The following is an 11,012-nucleotide window of genomic DNA, read 5'->3' as shown; positions in this document are numbered from 1 at the left end:
CGTGGTCGTGCGGTAGCGTTCTCGCTTCCCACGCCCGGGTTCCCGGGTTCGATTCCCGGCGGGGTCAGGGATTTTCTCTGCCTCGTGATGACTGGGTGTTGTGTGATGTCCTTAGGTTAGTTAGGTTTAAGTAGTTCTAAGTTCTAGGGGACTGATGACCATAGATGTTAAGTCCCATAGTGCTCAGAGCCACTACCACTATACTGCCAGCGCAAGTGGGATACCGTTCAACGGCCATATCTTACTATTCTATAGGAATGACACTCCAGAATGCCATTCCAGTCCAAATGAAGTGATCTTTTATGAAAATGTAGCGCTTTCCTATCTCCACATTTGTCCACATCGATCTCATTTGCAGCAATGAAAATTATGAACTCTATAGGTCATGCCTTAAAGCGAGAGAGCTTAGAGCTTTGTATCCAAGTGTTTAGTGCAACCGGTAGTGTTATTCAACTCTGTGATTCGATTTCTCCGAAATATTTTATTTTCGCACTATATATTACACTACTGGCCATTAAAATTGCTGCACCATGAAGATGACGTGCTACAGACGCCAAATTTAACCGACAGGAAGAAGATGCTATGATATGCAAATGATTAGCTGTTCAGAGCATTCACACAAGGTTGGCGCCGGTGGCGACACCTACAAAGTGCTGACATGAGGAAAGTTTCCAACCGATTTCTCATACACAAACAGCACGTGACCGGCGTTTCCTGGTGAAACGTTGTTGTGATGCCTTGTGTAAGGAGGAGAATTGCGTACCATCACTTTTCCGACTTTGATGAAGGTCGGATTGTAGCCTATTACAATTGCGGTTTATCGTATCGCAACATTGTTGCTCGCGTTGGTCGAGATCCAATGACTGTTAGCAGAATATGGAATCGGTGGGTTCAGGAGGGTAATACGGACCGCCGTGCTGGATCCCAACGGCCTCGTATCACTAGCAGTCGAGATGACAGGCATCTTATCGGCATGGCTGTAACGGATCGTGCAGCCACGTCTCGATCCCTGAGTCAACAGATGGGGACGTTTGCAAGACAACAACCATCTGCACGAACAGTTCGACGACGTCTGCAGCAGCATGGACTATCAGATCGGAGACCATGGCTGCGGTTACCCTCGACGCTGCATCACAGACACGAGCGCCTGCGATGGTGTACTCAACGATGAACCTAGGTGCACGAATGGCAAAACGTGATTTTTTCGGATGAATCCAGGTTCTGTTTACAGCATCATGATGGTCACATCCGTGTTTGGCGACATCGTGGTGAACGCACATCGGAAGTATGTATTCGTGATCGCCATACAGGCGTATCACCCGGCGTGATGGTATGGGGTGCCATTGGTTAGAAGTCTCGGTCACCTCTTGTTCGCATTGACGGCACTTTGAACAGTGGACGTTACATTTCAGATGTGTTACGACCCGTGGCTCTACCCTTCATTCAGTCCCTGCGAAACCCTACATTTCAGCAGGATAATGCACGACCGCATGTTGCAGGTCCTGTATGGGCCTTTCTGCATACAGAAAATGTTCGACTGCTGCCCTGGCCAGCAATTCTGCAGATCTCTCACCAATTGAAAACGCCTGGTCAATGGTGGCCGAGCAACTGGCTCGTCACAATACGCCAGTGACTACTCTTGATGAATTGTGGTATCGTGTTGAAGCTGCATGGGCAGCTATACCTGTACACGCCATCCAAGCTCTATTTGACTCAATGCCCAGGCGTATCAAGGAAGTTATTACGACCAGAGGTGGTTGTTCTGGGTACTGATTTCTCAATACCTATGCACCCAAATTGCGTGAAAATGTAATCACATGTCATTTCTAGTATAATATATTTGTCCAATGAATATCCGTTTATCATTTGCACTTCTTCTTGGTGTAGTAATTTTAATGGCCAATAGTGTACATTCTGTTATGAAGATATCATTCTACTATTTTTTGTATTCTTAGTATGATGTTCTCAAATTAGTTGCTTTGAATCGCTGATCGTCTCCCAGATATCGATGATGTTTTCCCAAAATAAATGTTGTTACTGGCCAAATCTGTTCTAAAAACAGAAACATCACGAGAGAGAAATGACCCATTTTCTTGTCTAGGTAACGGACAGTTGCTTCAATCGTAATTATTTTCTACAGCATTTAATTCCATTTTTTTGGCAACAATTATTATCAGACAATGGCATGGAAACTACAATGAGAAATTAATCGATTATCGATAATTTCTTTCTATCCTTTCCAACAATCAGGGGTGCCGCATCAGTAGGCCAAAGGTATAAGATGCTATCAGTAAGTTTCTAGATTTCCAACAGTTTTATCGGCAACAGTTGATTTCTATACAACACATTGTAGAGTTTTACCCCAGAAAATCATCTAATATCCTGGCTCTGACAGATCAAAGCCAACTGATTTAAAGAGAATAAACTTTCAGAATTATTAAGAGTCGCTGTCTACACAAACTGGTAACATTGTAGACGTTGGCAGTTTATAGGTGGAGTCCTTTACCATACGAGCAACCTGTTGCCTTATTCGCCTCGGCGACTCCCCCATAAACTGCCTGCTTCAAACAAGCTTATTACATCAGTGCTTATTCCATAGAGACACAAATACAGCTTTCACTTTCGAGTTTCATAGGTCGATTATCGAAGAAAGTAAGTTGATCGAAATTGATGTAATAGGTATTAAACCAACAGTATTCCGCAAGTTCCTATTTTGCAAGTGATCTGACGCAGAAGGGTGCAAGAACTATGTGGCTGCTACTGTCAGTGTCAGCAAATTTCGATACACGAAAGGCAAAGTTAGCAACACGACGATTTATCACATAGGCTATGGGAGAGGAACTATTAAATCCGTCGTTATGACTGAAATACATCTAAAAATTCACGAGTAATACACGTCTACCAGTATCAGCTTGCACTGAATGTTCCTTGCAATGAAAGAAACGAGCGGTAACTACATAATGAGCTTACCTAAAAATTACGAAGTAATAACGTATACAAGGGGCGTTCAATAAGTAATGCAACACTGTCTGCTGGCCCAGCCATCCTGACGTAATTGGAACTCTGCAGCTGGAGTACAAGGCTGGCTCGACACAGTGCGTTGCACAGGCTGCTGGGGTGCTACCTCAGCAATGTGCGGCCAGTGATCCAGACCGAGGTGAACGGAGCTCTGTAAAGGATGTCTGCAGCACTGTCTGTTTCTGAAAGCAGGTTGGTTTTATTCATGGTTCCAATGCACTATATAATTTCCCATTCTTTTTGGCTATTTTTCATAATAAATTCTATTAAATGCAACGGCCTTACACCACCTAACTGGGAGGGACTGTATGCCCGCACGGTACATCTTTACTGGTCAACGTTGGAGCCAACATCTTGTTGAATCAATAACCTCTCCATCATCCATGTACTGCTTCCCGCGAAGTCCATCCTTCATTGACCCAGACAGCTAGAAGTAGGAAGGTGCGAGATCCGGACTGTAGAGTGGACGAGGAAGAACAGTCCAGTAGAGTATTGTGATCTCCTCTCGGGTGTGCGGACTTGTGTGAGGCTTTGTGTTGTCCTGCAGAAGAAGAAGTTGGTTTGCATTTTTGTTGTATTCTGCTGGGCGACGGGGAACCCAGCGGGCATACACCTTTCAGTACCCCAGCTGTTGGATGAGCACGCGGTAGATCGGAAATGTTTGTATGAACCTGTTGTGATGATGACTGACGTCTCGCCCAACGACTCACCGTGGTGTTGTTCACTTCCATGTCTCCATGGATATTCTGCAATCGTCTATGTAAATGCTCTGGTTTTCCGCTAAAAGAAACTCAGTGACAGCTCTCCGCTTGGAACACAACTCCGTTACAGGCGCCATTTTGAAGGCCACTTACAGCGCCCCCACCTGTCGTAAATTCATGAAACTATAGGGATTGAAGCGGGAATATACCACGACGTCCAACAAAAATTACTCATTTTTTCACCCGAAAATGGCCGAGAAAAAGAGAGAGTTACATTAGTTACTGAATGCTCCTCGTAACCCGCATTTGACCTCGAAACCGACTGTACCCATGAGTAGTCTTGTGTCATTTCCGAGTAAGAATTTCGAAACAAGCGCAAACAATTAGAAATGAGGTGATGAGAGAAAAATAACAAAATGTGTAAATTGCGTTACGGCACGGCCGAAACTTCCACGAGAATCGTCGACGATTAAATTGAAAGTTGATTTTCATAAATTATGCTTCTTACTGCAATACGTTTCCGAATTCTTTTGACGACTCCACGTAGACCTCTTCTGAGGTCGCCTTGGTATCATTCATAATCCGAACGATCAATTCGTCTCTTGTGTTTACATTTCCTTTGTAGACTTCGCCGGGTATGGATGTGTGTGATGTCCTTAGGTTAGTTAGGTTTAAGTTGTTCTAAGTTCTAGGGGACTGATGACCTCAGAAGTTAAGTCCCATAGTGCTCAGAGCCATTTTTTTGTAGACTTCGCATTCAAACCATCCGCTTTCAAACCATCCTCAAAGGCAATAATCTAAAGGGATAGGTTCTGCAAATCTAGGTGGCCGTGAAATGTGACAATTTCTGCCGATGTATCTTCCGAGGGAGATTTAGATGATGCGGTCACCTGGTGAGTATAATATGCAGGGGCTCCGTCTTGCTGGAAGAACGTACCCCTACTTCTAGCGAAGGGAACGTCTTCGAATAACTCTGCAACGTCGTTTCCAAGAAGGGTTCTCTGTAAGACCGTGTGGTAACACGACAGGACCAATCAACTGAGTGTCATACCACACAACACATTTACAGATAATCATTCTTGAAAGTGTGTCTCCGCAAAGGCTTGTGGGTTATCATCAGATCACCGATGTGAGCCAAGAATGTTTTGGAAAGCATCACGAGTGAAAGAGGCGTCATCAGTAAACGGCATTAATAGAACTTGCAATTATTCAACGGCATAATTGTAATCGTCTACCTACATCTCCTTCTCGAAAGTATTGAATCGCTGTCAGTGAGAAGGATAGAGACCTTAGCACAAGTAATGTTCGCTATGTTTTTGCATGTGGAGCACCGATACGTGTAGAAATTCTGGGGTGCTTGTTGTTACGTTCTACCAATTGAGTTGTGTTTTCGATTTCATCCATTTGCGTGTTCAGATGAAATACAGCTGCTGGGTACTGCTCCAGTGTCAAGTAGTTTAGCGAAAACAGGAGTGAACACTTGAATCTGCTACTCTGAGACTAGGAACTCATCTAAGGTATTCTCTACAAGCAGTGCATCGTTTCCATTACATGATCCGTAAACAAATAGCATATCAGCGGAATGCTTAAATCATACAGCAGAATTGGTCGACAGATCATAATCGCTATCATAGTTAAAAAATTCAGTTATGAAAATTCACGTACGACATGACAACTTGAACTCTGAAACAAAAAAGACAAACCCATTGTAACTGCAGTGGCAACACACGCAATGAAACTTATCTCTGTGACTCTCTGTAACTGACAGTATCATTGTTTTTTTCTTTTAAATGAAATAAAATGAACACGTGTTATATGTAATTAGTCCATGCTCTCAGCTCCTACACATTTTCTGCTCTTATTGTAACGCCCTGTGTAGGATGTCTAATGTCTTCCTTACAAGAGACGCTTTTCTCATCCTCAAGAACGTCAGACGTGAGTAATAGTATAGTGGCGGCGTCACTCCACTTTTGATGTCAAATTGATTTGCAAATTAACGCCCACCCCTGCACCAGATGACGTCACTGTTTTTCTCAGCTGCACGTGTGCCCCAGACCTACCCCCTCCCAACCCTCAGCCTACCCTATACCAAAATTTTGGCGAGAATATAGATTTTTGGAGGAAATTTCGAATTTTGGCGGGAATGTTTTTGTCCCTGGGCTGTGCTGGCATTCCACCCCACCCAGGAATTGGCGGGAAATTAAAATTGGCGGTACCCTTTCTGGGACTTGGACCATGGTCCTCCTAGGCAGAAAGCCCAATTGCACCCTCCTAAAGCAATTAAACCACCAGAGGCACTTGGAATTGATGGGAAATTAAAATTGGCAGTACCCTTTCTGGGACTCGAAGAACTCTGCTCCTCCTGGGTGGAAAGCCCAAAGCCCAATTGCACCCCCCCCCCCCCCACCCCTAACACAATTAAACCACCAGAGGCACTTGGAATTGAGGGTAAATTTAAAATTGGAGGTATCCTTTCTGGGACTGGAATCTTTGTTCTCGTGGGTGGAAAGCCCAAGTGCATCCCCAACACATGGCAGCTGTCCAGATGCAGGAGAGGAAGGTTGGGTTAGCGTACTTTATTTATTTTGGTCGGGAAACTGACGCAAAGATCGATCCTAAACACACAATTAATCTCGAAGATCAGGCCTAATTACACAACCATATGCATAGCGCTACACAAGGACGGCATAAAAGTGCAATACAGTTCGAAAACTGACGGTACCATATAACTGGCGTTATTCTGCTGCGAAAAAATTGGCAATACCACTCGAAACTAGCCACAGACACTAGCAGATGGTGGAAAACCGAGTGCAGCCAGTAATCGCAGAGGATGACAGCAAAGGATGGGCAGTGAGGACACACAGAAACTACAGAAACTATGAGATGCTGGGTGGAGCAGCTGGCCATTTCAAGAAGCCTGCCCCCCCCCCCCCCGTAGGTGGATGGATGGAGGGGGGAAGAAGGCCTCGATTTCCGGCAGTTTGTGGACGCCTATTGAGGAGAACACACATTCGACTACCGATCCCTCTGCAGACTTTCAGGACGACGATTTTTCCCAGTGTATGTGCTGCATTATGGCCCGCTCTTTACGAGTGTGTCTGTCGCTAGTTTCGAGTGGTATTGCCAAATTTTTTCCTAGCAGGATAACACCAGTTACATGGTATCGTCAGTTTTTGAGCTGTACTGCACTTTTATGCCATCCTTGTGTAGCGCTATGCATATGATTGTGTAATTAGATCCAATATTTGTGATTAATTATGTATTTAGGATCGATCTTTGCGCCAGTTTCAAGACCAAAATAAATGAAGTACACTAACCTAACCTTCCTCTCCTGCATCTGGACAGTTTCATGTGTTGGGGGTGCACTTGGGGTTTCCATCTATGAGAACCAGGGTTCGAGTTCCAGAAAGGGTACTGCCAATTTTAATTTCCCCTCAATTACAAGCGCCTCTGGTGGTTTAATTGTGTTAGGGGGGGGTGCAATCGCACTTTCCACCCAGGAGGACCAGGGTTTGAGACCCAGAAAGGGTACCACCAATTTGAATTTCCCGTCAATTCCAAGCACCTCTGGTGGTTTAATTGTGTTTGGGGGGGGAGAGGGGGGGTTGCAATTGAGCTTTCCGCTCAGGAGGACCAGGGTTCGAGTCCCATGAAGGGTGTTGCCAATTTTAATATCCCAACAATTCCTGGGTGGGGGGGTGGAGGTGGGATGTCAGCATAGCCCTGAGACAAAGAAATTCCCGCCAAAATGCGAAATTCCCTCCAAAATTCTAAATTATCACCAAAATTCATCATTTCCACCCATGGGGTAGGTTGGAGGAAGAGAAGGGGTGGGGGATAGGAAGTGGGGGAGGAGCTGGGGCACATGTACAGCTGAGAAAAAAAACATGTGATATCATCTGGGTGCGGGGGTGGGGGTGGTAGTGGGTGCGGGTGGGCGAGTGTGGGGGTGATTAATTGATCAATTTAATTAATTTTCATATCAGTTTGATATCAAAAGTGAAGTGACGCCGCCACTATACTACTACTGATGTGCTTTCCGTCGTGGTTGGAGCATGGTTGGAAATGAGCTGGTACATCATACAGAACTTGTTCTCGATTACGATTTGCGACCACAGAGCTCTGCAACGGCAGTTGTCAATGCGCATGAAACTGCTACTTTGATTCTATTACAAAGCACATTTCCTCCACCGTCCATATCCTAACGATGTTCTTCTGTATGCAGTAGAATTAAAGAACGACATCATTATCTGTAAACATGATGTATGACAAAAACGAAAATTCCATGACTTGTCAATAAGGACATCAGCTTACATAGCCGGCCTGTGTGATCGAGCAGTTCTAGGCGCTTCAGTCTGGGACCGCGCGACCGCTACGATCACAGGTTCGAATCCTGCCTCAGGCATGGATGTGTGTGATGTCCTTAGGTTAGTTTGGTTTAAGTAGTTCTAAGTTCTAGGGGACTGATGACCTCAGAAGTTAAGTCCCGTAGTGCTCAGAGCCATTTTTTGGAATGATCATATAAAATTAATTGTTGGTAAGGCGGGTGCCAGGTTGAGATTCATTGGGAGAGTCCTTAGAAAATGTAGTCCATCAACAAAGGAGGTGGCTTACAAACACTCGTTCGACCAATACTTGAGTATTGCTCATCAGTGTGGGATCCGTACCAGGTCGGGTTGACAGAGGAGATAGAAAAGATCCAAAGAAGAGCGGCGCGTTTCGTCACAGGATTATTTGGTAAGCGTGATAGCGTTACGGAGATGTTTAGCAAACTCATGTGGCAGACTCTGCAAGAGAGGCGCCCTGCATCGCGGTGTAGCTTGCTGTCCAGGTTTCGAGAGGGTACGTTTCTGGATGAGGTATCGAATATATTGCTTCCCCCTACTTATACCTCCCGAGGAGATCACGAACGTAAAATTAGAAAGATTCGAGCGCGCACGGAGGCTTTCCGGCAGTTGTTCTTCCCGCGAACCATACGCGACTGGAACAGGAAAGGGAGGTAACGACGGTGGCACGTAAAGTGCCCTCCGTCACACACCGTTGGGTGGCTTGCGGAGTGTAAATGTAGATGTAGATGTAGAACTCGATTACAGCAGGCTGTTTTTCAGTCACCGACATAGTTACGTACGCTACGTTGCACGGTAAAATTCGGAACCCTCTAGCGGCAGAGTGTTGCAAGTATGGAGACATGGAAAATAAATATGTAGAATGTCAATAACATTTCTTTTATTTAAAAAGCTTTAAGAACTTCCACACAAAAAGTTCAGAGGCATTAATTTTCAACACGATCTCGTAATATATAGTACAAAGAACGACGCGTTTCTGATAAATTATCGAGTCACCGTTTCCATTAGCATACTACTTGCGAACTGTAACATGGCATCTCGCTAGAGGAGGGGGATGGGCAGTGCGCATGAGATGTACAGGGTGGTCCATTGATCGTGACCGGGTCAAGTATCTCACGAAATAAGCGTCAAGCGAAAAAACTACAAAGAACGAAACTTGTCTACCTTGAAGGGGAAAGCAGATGGCACTATGGTTGGCCCGTTAGATGGCGCTGCGATAGGTTAAACGGATATCAACTGCGTTTTTTTTTAAATAGGAAACCCCACACATCCACACATCACACACATCCATTCCCGAGGCAGGATTCGAACCCGCGACCGTAGCAGTCGTGCGGTTCCGCACTGAAGCGCCTAGAACTGCTCGTCTACCGCGGCCGGCTTTAATGGATGACAACGCGCTATGTCACCGGGCCACAGTTGTTCGCAATTGGCTCGACCCTTGGATAATAGTCGGCTGGAGGCTGATGTATTGAATTGCGAAGCAAATTGTATGTTCCATCGTCAATACGAGGGTGGGACGCTAAGAATTAACTGTCAGTTTTGTGTCGGAAACAAGAAACTTGAATCACAGAAGTTTGTCCATCCAGGGACCGTGGATGCGTTAGTCGCTTCTAGAGACGTCGCCTGGAGACTGATTTATTGTATCGCGACGCAGTTTGTGTGATCCATCGTCAATTCGAGTTTTGGACGGTCAGAATTAACTGTTAGTTTTTCGTCGGAAACAAGAAACTTGGCTCCCAGTAGGACGTCCATCAGGTGACCGAGGCAGCGTTAGACCCTTGGATACTAGGCGGCTGGAGGCTGATGTATTGAATCTCGACGCAAATTGTGTGTTCCATCGTGAATACGAGGGTGGGACGATAAGAATTAACTGTCAGTTTTGCGTCGGAAACAAGAAACTTTACTCCCAGGAGAACGTCCATCCGGTGACCGAGGCATCGTTAGACCCTTGGAGAGAAGTCGGCTGGAGACCGATGTGTTGAATCGTGACACAATTTGTGTGTTCCATCGTCATTAGAAAGGAGGGAGGGTTACAATTAACTGTCAGTTTTGCGTCCTAAACAAGAAACATGAATGACAGAAGTTCGTCCATCGAGAGACCACGGCTGGCTCGAAGAACATCCAGAACAGTTCGAGCGAACGGTTTGGTCAACCAGATCGGCCGACACGAATCTCATCGAACATCCTGCACCGACAACACTTTCGCAATTACGGACGGCTGTAGTCTGCACGGCTCAATATCTGTGCAGGGGACTTCGAGCGACTTATTGAGTTTCGACACAATGCCGGGCAAAAGGAGGCTCGAGACGATATTAGGAGGTACCGCACAGGCCTCGTCACCCGAGAGTAGTTCCCGTGTAGTAATTCCGCAATACGCAGTGCTCTGGAACGTGAAATTGCACGTTGTGGTACGACAAAAGTCGACCAGCTACTCTTCTACTAACGCTGTGAGGGCGGGTTGACGACACCCTGACAGCAGAGAGCCGAGTGCAGCAGGCGGTCCGTACTCACGTCGGCGTCGCGCAGGCGGAGCCTGGCCGGCCGCTTGCCCACGAGTATCTGGACGAGCGCGGCGCAGCGCTGGCGGCCGCGGAGGCTGCGGCAGGACAGGTAGCGCTGGTAGCGCACGCCCTGCGCGCTCTGCAGCAGGCGGTAGGCGTAGCAGGCGCGCCACCGCTGCACCGCCGGGCCCAGCAGCAGCAGCTGCTCGGCGCACTCGCCGCCCTCCATGCCCGCTCGCTGCCCACCTCGACTGCTGGCGCGCGGCCTCCTCACCGCCTCTTACGTGCGTCGCCGCCAGTGAAAGCTGCGTTAACTCCATTAACGTCTACCGCTTCTAATTCCGAACGAGGCCGACTCGTCCCGCAAACTAGCGCAGCTTCCCATTTCGTTTTAAAACGGCGCTTCAGTAAGTGTTTAACACTTTGCAATCGTATGTACAAGATGT

Source organism: Schistocerca piceifrons, chromosome 1 (assembly GCF_021461385.2).
Source record: "Schistocerca piceifrons isolate TAMUIC-IGC-003096 chromosome 1, iqSchPice1.1, whole genome shotgun sequence".
In the NCBI taxonomy this organism is placed as follows: Eukaryota; Metazoa; Arthropoda; class Insecta; order Orthoptera; family Acrididae; genus Schistocerca; species Schistocerca piceifrons.
This window is presented reverse-complemented; position numbering follows the sequence as displayed.